A 10,207-nucleotide genomic window follows, 5' to 3' on the forward strand; every position below is an offset into this window, starting at 1 on the left:
TGTCCCCCCCGTGTCGCTGTCCTTGTCTCTGTGACCTCCCGTGTCTCTGTCTCTGTGTCCCCTACCATGTCCCTGTCTCTGTGTCCCCCCGTGTCCCTGTCTCTGTGACCCCCCCATGTCCCTGTCTCTCTGTTCACCCCCTGTATCCCTGTCTCTGTTTCCCCCCCGTGTCTCTGTGTCCCCCCCATGTCTCTGTGTCCCCCCCGTGTCCCTGTCTCTGTGTCCCCCCATGTCCCTGTCTCTGTGTCCCCCCATGTCCCTGTATCTGTGCCCCCCCCGTGTCCCTGTCTCTGTGAACCCCCCCGTGTCCCTGTGTTTGTGTCCCCCCCCGTGTCCCTGTGTTTGTGTCCCCCCGTGAACCTGTCTCTGTGTCCCCCCGTGTCCCTGTCTCTGTGTCCACCCCCCATGTCCCTGTCTCTGTATCCCCCCCATGTCTCTGTGTCCCCCCCCCGTGTCCCTGTCTCTGTGTACCCCCCGTGTCCCTGTCTCTGTGTCCCCCCCCGTGTCCCTGTCTCTGTGTCCCCCCCCGTGTCCCTGTCTCTGTGTAACCCCCCGTGTCCCTGTCTCTGTGTACCCCCCCGTGTCCCTGTCTCTGTGTACCCCCCCCCGTGTCCTTGTCTCTGTATCCCCCCCCCCCGTGTCCCTGTCTCTGTATCCCCCCCGTGTCCCTGTCTCTGTATCCCCCCCGTGTCCCTGTCTCTGTATCCCCCCCGTGTCCCTGTCTCTGTTGTCCCCCCCGTGTCCCTGTCTCTGTATACCCCCCCCCCGTGTCCCTGTCTCTGTTGTCCCCCCGTGTCCCTGTCTCTGTTGTCCCCCCGTGTCCCTGTCTCTGTTGTCCCCCCATGTCCCTGTCTCTGTCCCCCCCCCCCGTGTCTCTGTGACCCCCGTGTCTCTGTCTCTGTATCCCCCCCCGTGTCCCTGTCTCTGTTGTCCCCCCGTGACCCTGTCTCTGTGTCCCCCCATGCCCCTGTCTCTGTGACCCCGCCATGTCCATGTCTCTGTGTCCCCTGTGTCCCTCACCCTTGTCACTATCTCTGTCCCACCCCCGTGTCCGTGTCCCTGTCTCTGTGTAACCCCCGTGTCCCTGTGTCTGTGTTCCCCCCCCGTGTCCCTGTCTCTGTGACCCCTCTGTGCCCTTGTCTCTGCCCCCACCGTGTTCCCCGACCCTTGTCCCTAAATGTGTCCCCCCCCGTGTCCCTGTCTCTGTGACCCCTCTGTGCCCTTGTCTCTGCCCCCACCATGTTCCCCTACCCTTGTCCCTAAATGTGTCCCCTCCCCCGTGTCCCTGTCTCTGTGTACACCCCCGTGACCCTGTCTCTGTGTCCCCCCCATGTCCCTGTCTCTGTGTCCACTCCCCATGTCCCTGTCTCTGTCCCCCCCCCATGTCTCTGTGTCCCCCCCCCGTGTCCCTGTGTCTGTCCCCCCCCCTGTGTCCCTGTCTCTGTCCCCCCATGTCTCTGTGTCCTCCCCGTGTCCCTGTCTCTGTGACCCCCCATGTCCCTGTCTCTGTGTCCCCCCCGTGTCCCTGTCTCTGTGTTTCCCCCCATGTCTCTGTGTCCCCCCGTGTCCCTGTCTCTGTGACCCCCTGTGTCCCCGTCTCTGTGTCCCCCCTGTGACCCTGTCTCTGTGTCCCTCCATGTCCCTGTCTCTGTGTCCCCCCCCGTGTCCCTGTGTCTGTGTCCCCCCCATGTCCCTGTCTCTGTGTCCCCCTCCGTGTCCCTGTCTCTGTGTCCCCCTCCGTGTCCCCCCGTGACCCTGTCTCTGTGACTCCCGTGACCCTTTCTCTGTGACCCCCGTCCCTGTCTCTGTGTCCCCCCCCCGTGACCCTGTCTCTGTGACCCTATCTCTGTGTCCCTCCATGTCCCTGTCTCTGTGTTCCCCCCCCCGTGTCCCTGTCTCTGTGTCCCCCCCGTGTCCCTGTCTCTGTGTCCCCCTGCATGTCCCTGTCTCTGTGTCCCCTTCCGTGTCCCCCCGTGACCCTGTCTCTGTGACCCCCGCGACCCTGTCTCTGTGACCCCCGCGACCCTGTCTCTGTGTCCCCCCCGTGACCCTGTCTCTGTGACCCCGTGTCACAGACCTTGTCTCCATGACCCCCCGTGTCCCTGGGTCTGTGTCCTCCCCCCCCGTGTCCCTGTCTCTGTGCCCCCCCCCCGTGTCCCTCTGTCTGTGTCCCCCCCCGTGTCCCTGTCTCTGTCTCCCCCCCCGTGTCCCTGTCTCTGTGCCCCCCTCGTGTCCCTCTGTCTGTGTCCCCCCCCGTGTCCCTGTCTCTGTCTCCCCCCCCCCGTGTCCCTGTGTCTGTGTCCCCCCCATGTCCCTGTGTCTGTCCCCCCTTGTGTCCCTATGTCTGTGTGTCCCCGTGTCCCTGTCTCTGTGTCCCCCTCCGTGTCCCTGTCTCTGTGTCCCCCTCCATGTCCCCCTGTGTCCCTGTCTCTGTGACCCCGTGTCACAGTCCTTGTCTCCATGACCCCCCGTGTCCCTGTGTCTGTGTCCCCCCCCCCCGTGTCCCTCTGGCTGTGTCTCCCCCCCCCCGTGTCCCTGTGTCTGTGTCCCCCCCATGTCCCTGTGTCTGTCCCCCCTCGTGTCCCTATGTCTGTGTGACCCCGTGTCCCTGTCTCTGTGTCCCCCTCCGTGTCCCTGTCTCTGTGTCACCCCGTGTCCCTGTCTCTGTGTCACCCCTGTGTCCCTGTCTCTGTGTCACCCCGTGTCCCTGTCTCTGTGATACCCGTGACCCTGTCTCTGTGACCCATGTCACAGACCTTGTCTCCATGACCCCCCCTCCGTGTCCCTGGGTCTGTGTCTCCCCCCCCCCCCCCCTCCATGTCCCTGTCTCTGTGTCATCCCTGTGTCCCTGTCTCTGTGACCCCGTGTCACAGTCCTTGTCTCCATGACCCCCCGTGTCCCTTTATCTGTGTCCCCCCCCCGTGTCCCTCTGTCTGTGTCCACCCCCGTGTCCCTCTGTCTGTGTCCCCCCCCGTGTCCCTCTGTCTCTGTCTCCCCCCCCCGTGTCCTTGTGTTTGTGTCCCCCCCATGTCCCTGTGTCTGTCCCCCCTCGTGTCCCTATGTCTGTGTGTCCCCGTGTCCCTGTCTCTGTGTCCCCCTCCGTGTCCCTGTCTCTGTGTCACCCCTGTGTCCCTGTCTCTGTGATACCCGTGACCCTGTCTCTGTGACCCCCCTGTGCCCCTGTCTCTGTCCCCCACCCTTGTCCCTGTCTCTGTGTCCCCAGCCCCTCACTCTCACTTTCACTCTCTCTCTCTCTCTCTGCAGGTCTGGCCCTGACAGTGCTGAGCAGCTGCCTGAGGATCTGATTGTCAGACAGAGCCCCCCTGAGGGTGGGGAATCTGGAAGGTGGGTCACAGACAGAGCCCCACCCCTCATGGGGTGCTGGGTTGGTGATACAGCCCTATAACCTGCTTGGCTTCTGTCTGTCTTCGGGGAACGTTTCTGATTTGTCCGAATGTTGGAGAATCCCACTCTGGGTGTCAGTGTAATCTGGTTCCATTTCTACAGAGACATTCCGTGGTCCAGACATTACTCATGTGCAGGATTGGATAAAAAAACTGCAGGCTGGATGTCTCTGTCTGAGTTAAACTGTGTGAGAGTTTACAAATAATTCCAGTGGCTCACACATTGGGACCGACCCTCACCTGAATCATAGCAGAGTTTATTGTGACTAGGTCATTAACTCCAGACGATATGAAAGTTTTTGAAGAAGTTCTACCAGACTTGAAATGTTGCGAACTCTCTCTCTCTCCTTCCGTAGAGACGCTGTCAGACCTGCTGAGATTCTTCAGCACTTTTGTGTCTTTCTGTCAGATTTGTAAAATCTGTATTCTGATGTAATCTGCAGAGTTTACATCTGATCGATTGGTTATGGGATTGCTTCACACGATCACTGGGAGTTTATGCTGTTTCACAAGTTTTGGTAGCTCATTTTCAGGTGTGCCTGGTGCTGCTCCTGGTATGCTCCCCTACACTCTCCCGGATGATCCCCTTGGCTGGATGGTAATAAAACTGATTCCTCGGATGGCAGGATTGATGGACGAGGAGAGATTGAGTTGGTTGGAATTATATTCATTGGAATTTAGAAGAATTGGAGTTCTCATAGAAACCTATAAGATTCTAACAGGACTAGACAGAGGAGATGCAGGATGGATGTTCCAGGAAGAGTCCACAACGAGGGGCACAGAATTTTAGGTCTAAGAGGAAGAGAATCTTTCTTACCCAGAGTGTAGTGAGCATGTGAAATTAACTGCCACAGGAATTAGTTGAGGCTGAAACATTGTGAAGGAGCTAGTTATAGTTCTTGTGGCTAAAGGGATATGGGGGGAGGGTGAGATTAGGTATTAGGCTCGAAGGTCAGTGTTGACAAACGAGCTTGAGGGGCCAAATGGCCTGCTCCTGTCCCTATCTTCTACATTTCTATTAATGAGATATGCCAGGCCATGAGGTTACAGATTGTGTTGGAGTACAGTTCTGCAGTTGATGGCCCCTAGCGCCTCATGGATGCCCAGTCTTGTGCTGCTAGATCGGTTTGAAGTCTGTCCCATTTAGCAGGGTGATAGTACCACACAACACGATGGAGGGGATTCTCAATGTGAAGGCAGGGCTTCGTCTCTACAGGAACACTCAATGAAGGGACAACGCTCTGAAAGCTTGTGATTTCAATTAACCCTCTTGGGCTACAACCTGGTGTCATGTAACTTCTGACTTTGTCCACGCCAGTCCAACACTGGCACCTCCACATCAGGAATAGTTGGATGCAGTGAGTGGGAATTAAGGGTCATTGAATGGTCAACCAGGACAGAGCAGGCTTGAGGGGCTGAATGGCCTATTCAGCATGGAACTAATGATCTGAGGCTTCAGTTTCTTATCATGTTAATAACTTTGATGAATTAAGAGATTGACAGAACCTGCCAGTTAGAAGGAACTGTCTAAGGCAGATGGGAGCAGAATGTTTCAAAAGGCCAGAGGTAAATTCAGTAAATGGGCAAATGTGCTCATTGTGGGGAAGGTCATTGTTTTTGAAATTAAGGAAGACAAATTGGGATATTTACTGAATGCTGAGAAATGAGGGATTGTGAATGGGCGAAGAGGTTTCAGAGTTGATTTGAGAGCTAGCTGAGAGGCATAGAAAGAAATCCAAAGATGTTGGCATTTCTCCCAGGGCTAAATCAGAAAGGGGTGGTAGTTACTGGTGTTTTACAAAGCTTTTGTCTGCTTTAATCTAAGAATTAATTGCAAGCTTCAGGTAAGAAACACTGACTTTGGAGCGAGTGCAACACAGAATAAGATTGGAGCTGAGATTTGTTAAGTAAGGAGAGCAGATTGCCAAGACTAAAAAGGAACATAGGGCTAAGGAGCAGGAATAAGCCATTCAGCCCCTTGAGTCTGCTACACTCTCATTTTATTTTTATTTTTAATAAAATCCCTACAGTGTGGAAACAGGCCCTTCGGCCCAACAAGTTCACACCAACCTTCCGAAGAGTAAACCACCCAGACCCATCTCCCCTACCCTATATTTACTGCTGTCTAATGCACTTAACCTATGCATCCCTCAACATTACGGGGCAACATCCCAAGGCCAATCCACCCTGATCTGCACATCTTTGGACTGTGGGAGGAAACCCACACAGACACGGGGAAAATGTGCAAACTCCACACAGACAGTCGTTTGAGGCTGGAATAAAAGCCAGATCCCTGGCACTGTGAAGCAGCAGTGCCAACCACTAAAATATCTGATATTCACCACCACACAACACATCCCAACTCAAGCGGGAAACTCTGCTGCATGGTGTGCTGACATTATCATTTTGTGAAATGCCCAGGTGTTTTAATGTTCATCCATAGGGACATGAAGCTGTTCGAGCTGTGACTGCCAGTCTGATTGGCTACTTCTGTCTTCTTGTTTGAGTTTTACATGGAAGACTTTGCTTTCTGTTTTGCAGAGGATTGAAAATGTAGCTAATTAATTTCGCTGGAATGAATTCACTGGGAATGAGCTCTGGAGATGAGGGAAGGTGAGTTGTGTACTGTCTGTGATTTCACACATGTCCTTCTATTGAGCAGATTCTGTTCAGTATGACTGGGCTCTGGGACAATGGCAAGATTTAGCTCTGCATTGACCTGACTCTGACCCTAATCCAGCTTCGGTCTTCCACTCCCCATCCTGGGGCATTTACTGACAATTGTACAATGTTCAGCACCATTTGCGACTCCTCAGATACTGAAGCTATCCATGCCCACATGCAACAAGATCTGGACAATATCAAGGCTTGGACAGACAAGTGCTGAAAATGTGTTGCTGGAAAAGCGCAGCAGGTCAGGCAGCATCCAAGGAACAGGAGAATTGACGTTTCGGGCATCAGCCCTTCTTCAGGAATGACAAGTGGCACGTAACATTCATGCCACACAAATGCCAGGCTATGACCATCTCCAATAAAAGACAATCTAAGCACTACCCTGGATATTCAATGGTGTTACCATCACTGAGTGCCCCATTATCAACCATTGACCAGAACCTGAAATGGACTCATCATATGAACACAATGGCTACAAGAGCAGGTCAGAGGCTGGGAATATCACGGTGAGTAACTCACCCCTGACTCCCCAAAGCCTGTCCACCATCTACAAGGCACAAGTCAGGATTGTGATGGAATACTCCCCACTTGCCTGGATGGGGGCAGCTCTAACAACACTCAAGAAGCTCAACACCATCCAGGACAAAGCAGCCCTGTTTGAATCGCACCACATCCACAGACATCCCTTCCCTCCACCACCGACACTCAGTAGCAGCAGTGTGTACTGTCTAAAAGATATATTGCAGAAATTCACCAAAGATCCTCAGACAACACATTCCAAACCCATGACCACTTTCATCTAAAAGGGCAAAGGCATCAGATACATGGGAACACCACCCCCTGCACGTTCCCCTCTGAGCCACTCACCATCCTGACTTAGAAATATATCACCGCTCTGTCACTGCTGCAGAGTTAAAATCCTGGAGTTGAAATAACCCTCTTGGGCATTGAGTGTCTTCGCACTCTGAGGGCTGTAATGTTTCTCAATGGAAGCTCACTACTACCGTCTCCAGGATGTGGAGTGATGGGCAGTCAATGCTGGCCCAGTCAGCAATACTCACGTTTTCTTTAGATTAGATTCCCTACAGTATGGAAACAGGCCCTTCGATCCAACAAGTCCACACTGACCCTCCAAAGAGTAACCCACCCAGACCCATTCCCCCACCCTATATTTATCCTGACTATTGCACCTAACACAAGGGCAATTTTGCATGGCCAACTCACCTAACCTGCAAGTCATGCACAAATAACAAAAGGACCTGTCCATTATATCCTCATGGAGCAATGTTGTTTCTGTTGTATCTTTATCTAAATTCCAACACAAACTGCAAGGTTTGTGAAGGTTTGTGGCTCAGGTTGAGTTCCGGTAGGAAACAAACTTACATATCTCCTAAGAAAATTACACAATTCCGGACAATTAAACAAGACGGATTCCAAAAAATGAAACCTGATGGGACCAACACTGCACGATTTTACGGACTACCAAAAATCCATAAACCAGGAGCACCCCTCAGACCCATAATCTCACTACCCGGAACACCAACTTACAGACTGGCCAAAGAACTACACGCAAGACTGAAATACTGAGAAGAAGAGTCACAGCACTCCATCCACTCCACCCAGGAATTCCTAAAAATCATCAAAAACACCAAAATAGAGAAAGACGAAACAATGATCTCATTCGATGTAACAGCACTGTTCACCTCCATCAACATCGACCTGGCAAAGGAAACACTTACCACACTCTTAGAACAGACCAACACACACACACCAACCACCATCAATCACATTACCAACGAAAACGTCATGAAGCTAGTGGACCTGTGCCTCACCACCCACTTCACTTTTAACAACATAATCTACAAACAAACCAATGGCACACCCGTGGGAACTCCGCTATCAGGATTCATAGCAGAAGCGGTAATGCAAAGACTAGAACATACGGCCCTACCAACCATCAAACCAAAAATCTGGGTCCGCTACGTAGATGACACCTTTGTCATCACAAAACGAAACAAGATAGAAGAGACATTTAACATCATCAACAACACCCTCACAGGCATAAAGTTCACCAAGGAGGAAGAAACTGACAACAAACTCGCATTCCTGGACGTCACAGTCGAAAGAAAGGACAATGGAGAACTACAAACCTGCGTATACAGAAAACCGACAAACACTGACCAAATACTTAACTACACCAGCAACCATCCCAACACATACAAACAAAGCTGTATCAGAATACTATATTCCAACGAGCCACCTCACACTGCAGCACAGACAAACTTTGGAAAACAGAGGAGAACCACCTATACAACGTATTCAAGAAGAACGGATACTCAAAAAATATAATCCGCAGATTCCTCAAGAACAAACCATGACAAGCAGACCAGAAACTCTAACCACCTTACCATACATCACACCAGTTTCAGAAATGACAGCCAGACTACTAAGACCCCTCGGAATCCTAGTAGTACACAAACCCACCAACACTCTCAAACAAAAACTAACAAACTTAAAAGACCCAGTACAACCCATGGACAAAACCAACGTCATCTACAAAATTCTGTGCAAGGACTGCCACAAACACTATGTAGGACAAACAGGAAGAAAGTTAGCCACCAGGATACACGAACACCAGCTAGCCACAAAAAGACACGACCCTCTCTCCCTCGTAGCCCTACACACAGATGAAAAAAGCCACCAATTCGACTGGGACAACACATCTATCCTGGGACAGGCTCAGCAAAGACATGCCAGAGAATTCCTAGAGGCCTGGCACTCCAACCACAACGCCATAAACAAACACATAGATCTAGATACCATCTATCAACCCTCCTCAGAAAATGAACAGGAAATGACATCACCACAAACCCCAGGAGCCCCATCCAGGAGAAAGATATAAATAGAAAGCAGGAGACAACAGCTTCACTTCACTTGGAGGTTGCCACTGATGATGTTACCTAGCCGGGTAATGAAACGTCTGGATATCAAACCTACAGCTCAGTGAGCAAACCTACACCCTAAATCCAATACAAACTTTTTATTTTTGAATGGAAAGCTCCTGGAGTAGGCATTAGATACAAGGAAGAGGAATTAGGTTTTATGGGGAAGGTCAGGAAGAGACTAGGTGGATGAAGTGACTGGTGTAATTTGAAGTAACTGTGCTTACGTTAGCCCTGGTGACATCATACACTTAGGCTAATGTTGGAGGGTTATCACTGAAATATTATGTCTCTTAAAGATAAATTGACATTCTGACTGTGAGACCTAACCCAGCAGGGGGAGGGTGGATTGTGGAATGCAATGGGGAGCAGGAGGCCATTTGTCGTCTTTATCTGGCTTTTAACATTAATTATTTTCATTTTTCGTATAATTCCACAAAATTCTTCATCAGTTTGTCTTATACTTTCCAGAAGCGGAGCCAGTACAAGGTGGCTTCTCCTCAACACAAGACGAGTCCCAACCTGCTAGAACAAGGATCGAGTAGATGTGTTAATGGTAGAATGACATCGCTGTGCGACTTGGTGGGATTAAACCATGCAGGTTTGAGGGAGGCTTTGGGAGAGAAGCCTATTGGGCAGAGTTCAGCTGAAACATAATGGATAAAAATCTCATGATCAGTCTCATCATAGGTGCTCTGTGAAGTGAGTGTGCATGCTGTTTATTTCCTGGAACACTGCAGATCTGTGTATTTAGTTTTGTTATTAAATGCTTTCCTCCACTAACTGCATCCTCCTTTCATTGTAGTTATTGGTGATCTTCCAGGAAACGTTTGGGGTCATTTCTGCATAACCCTGGGGTTATCAATTCCCTCACTTTCACAAAGCCCCCCCACCATCACTGAAAGAATATCAATCACTGAATATAGATTAAGCTTCATTTCAAAATGACTTTGACTTGGATCTTACGTTGGGGTCAATTCAACTTATGTCCCACCCAGAACTATAGGAATTCCTCACAGTGCACTTTGTTTCTGATATTGCAGAGGGCTCCAATCTGATAGTATTCCTGGGGAGTATGAATGATTGTGTAGTCTCCCCTCACATATCCTCAGGGCAGATTCATAATGTTGATGATGTAGAGGTGCTGCTGTTGGGACTGGGTTAGACAAGGTCAGAAGTCAGTGACAT

The 10,207-nt window shown here is 51.0% G+C and overlaps 1 long non-coding RNA gene across 1 annotated transcript; it reads left to right on the forward strand.

Annotated features, from left to right (window-relative positions):
- Positions 1–3,244: 3,244 nt before the first annotated feature.
- On the forward strand, positions 3,245–9,802 carry LOC140464188 (uncharacterized). Its single transcript, XR_011954872.1, has 3 exons — positions 3,245–3,345; positions 5,946–6,017; positions 9,491–9,802. It is a non-coding gene; the product is annotated as an uncharacterized lncRNA (long non-coding RNA).
- Positions 9,803–10,207: the final 405 nt, after the last annotated feature.

The sequence above is a fragment of the Chiloscyllium punctatum genome, chromosome 39 (genome assembly GCF_047496795.1).
Source record: "Chiloscyllium punctatum isolate Juve2018m chromosome 39, sChiPun1.3, whole genome shotgun sequence".
Taxonomy (NCBI): Eukaryota; Metazoa; Chordata; class Chondrichthyes; order Orectolobiformes; family Hemiscylliidae; genus Chiloscyllium; species Chiloscyllium punctatum.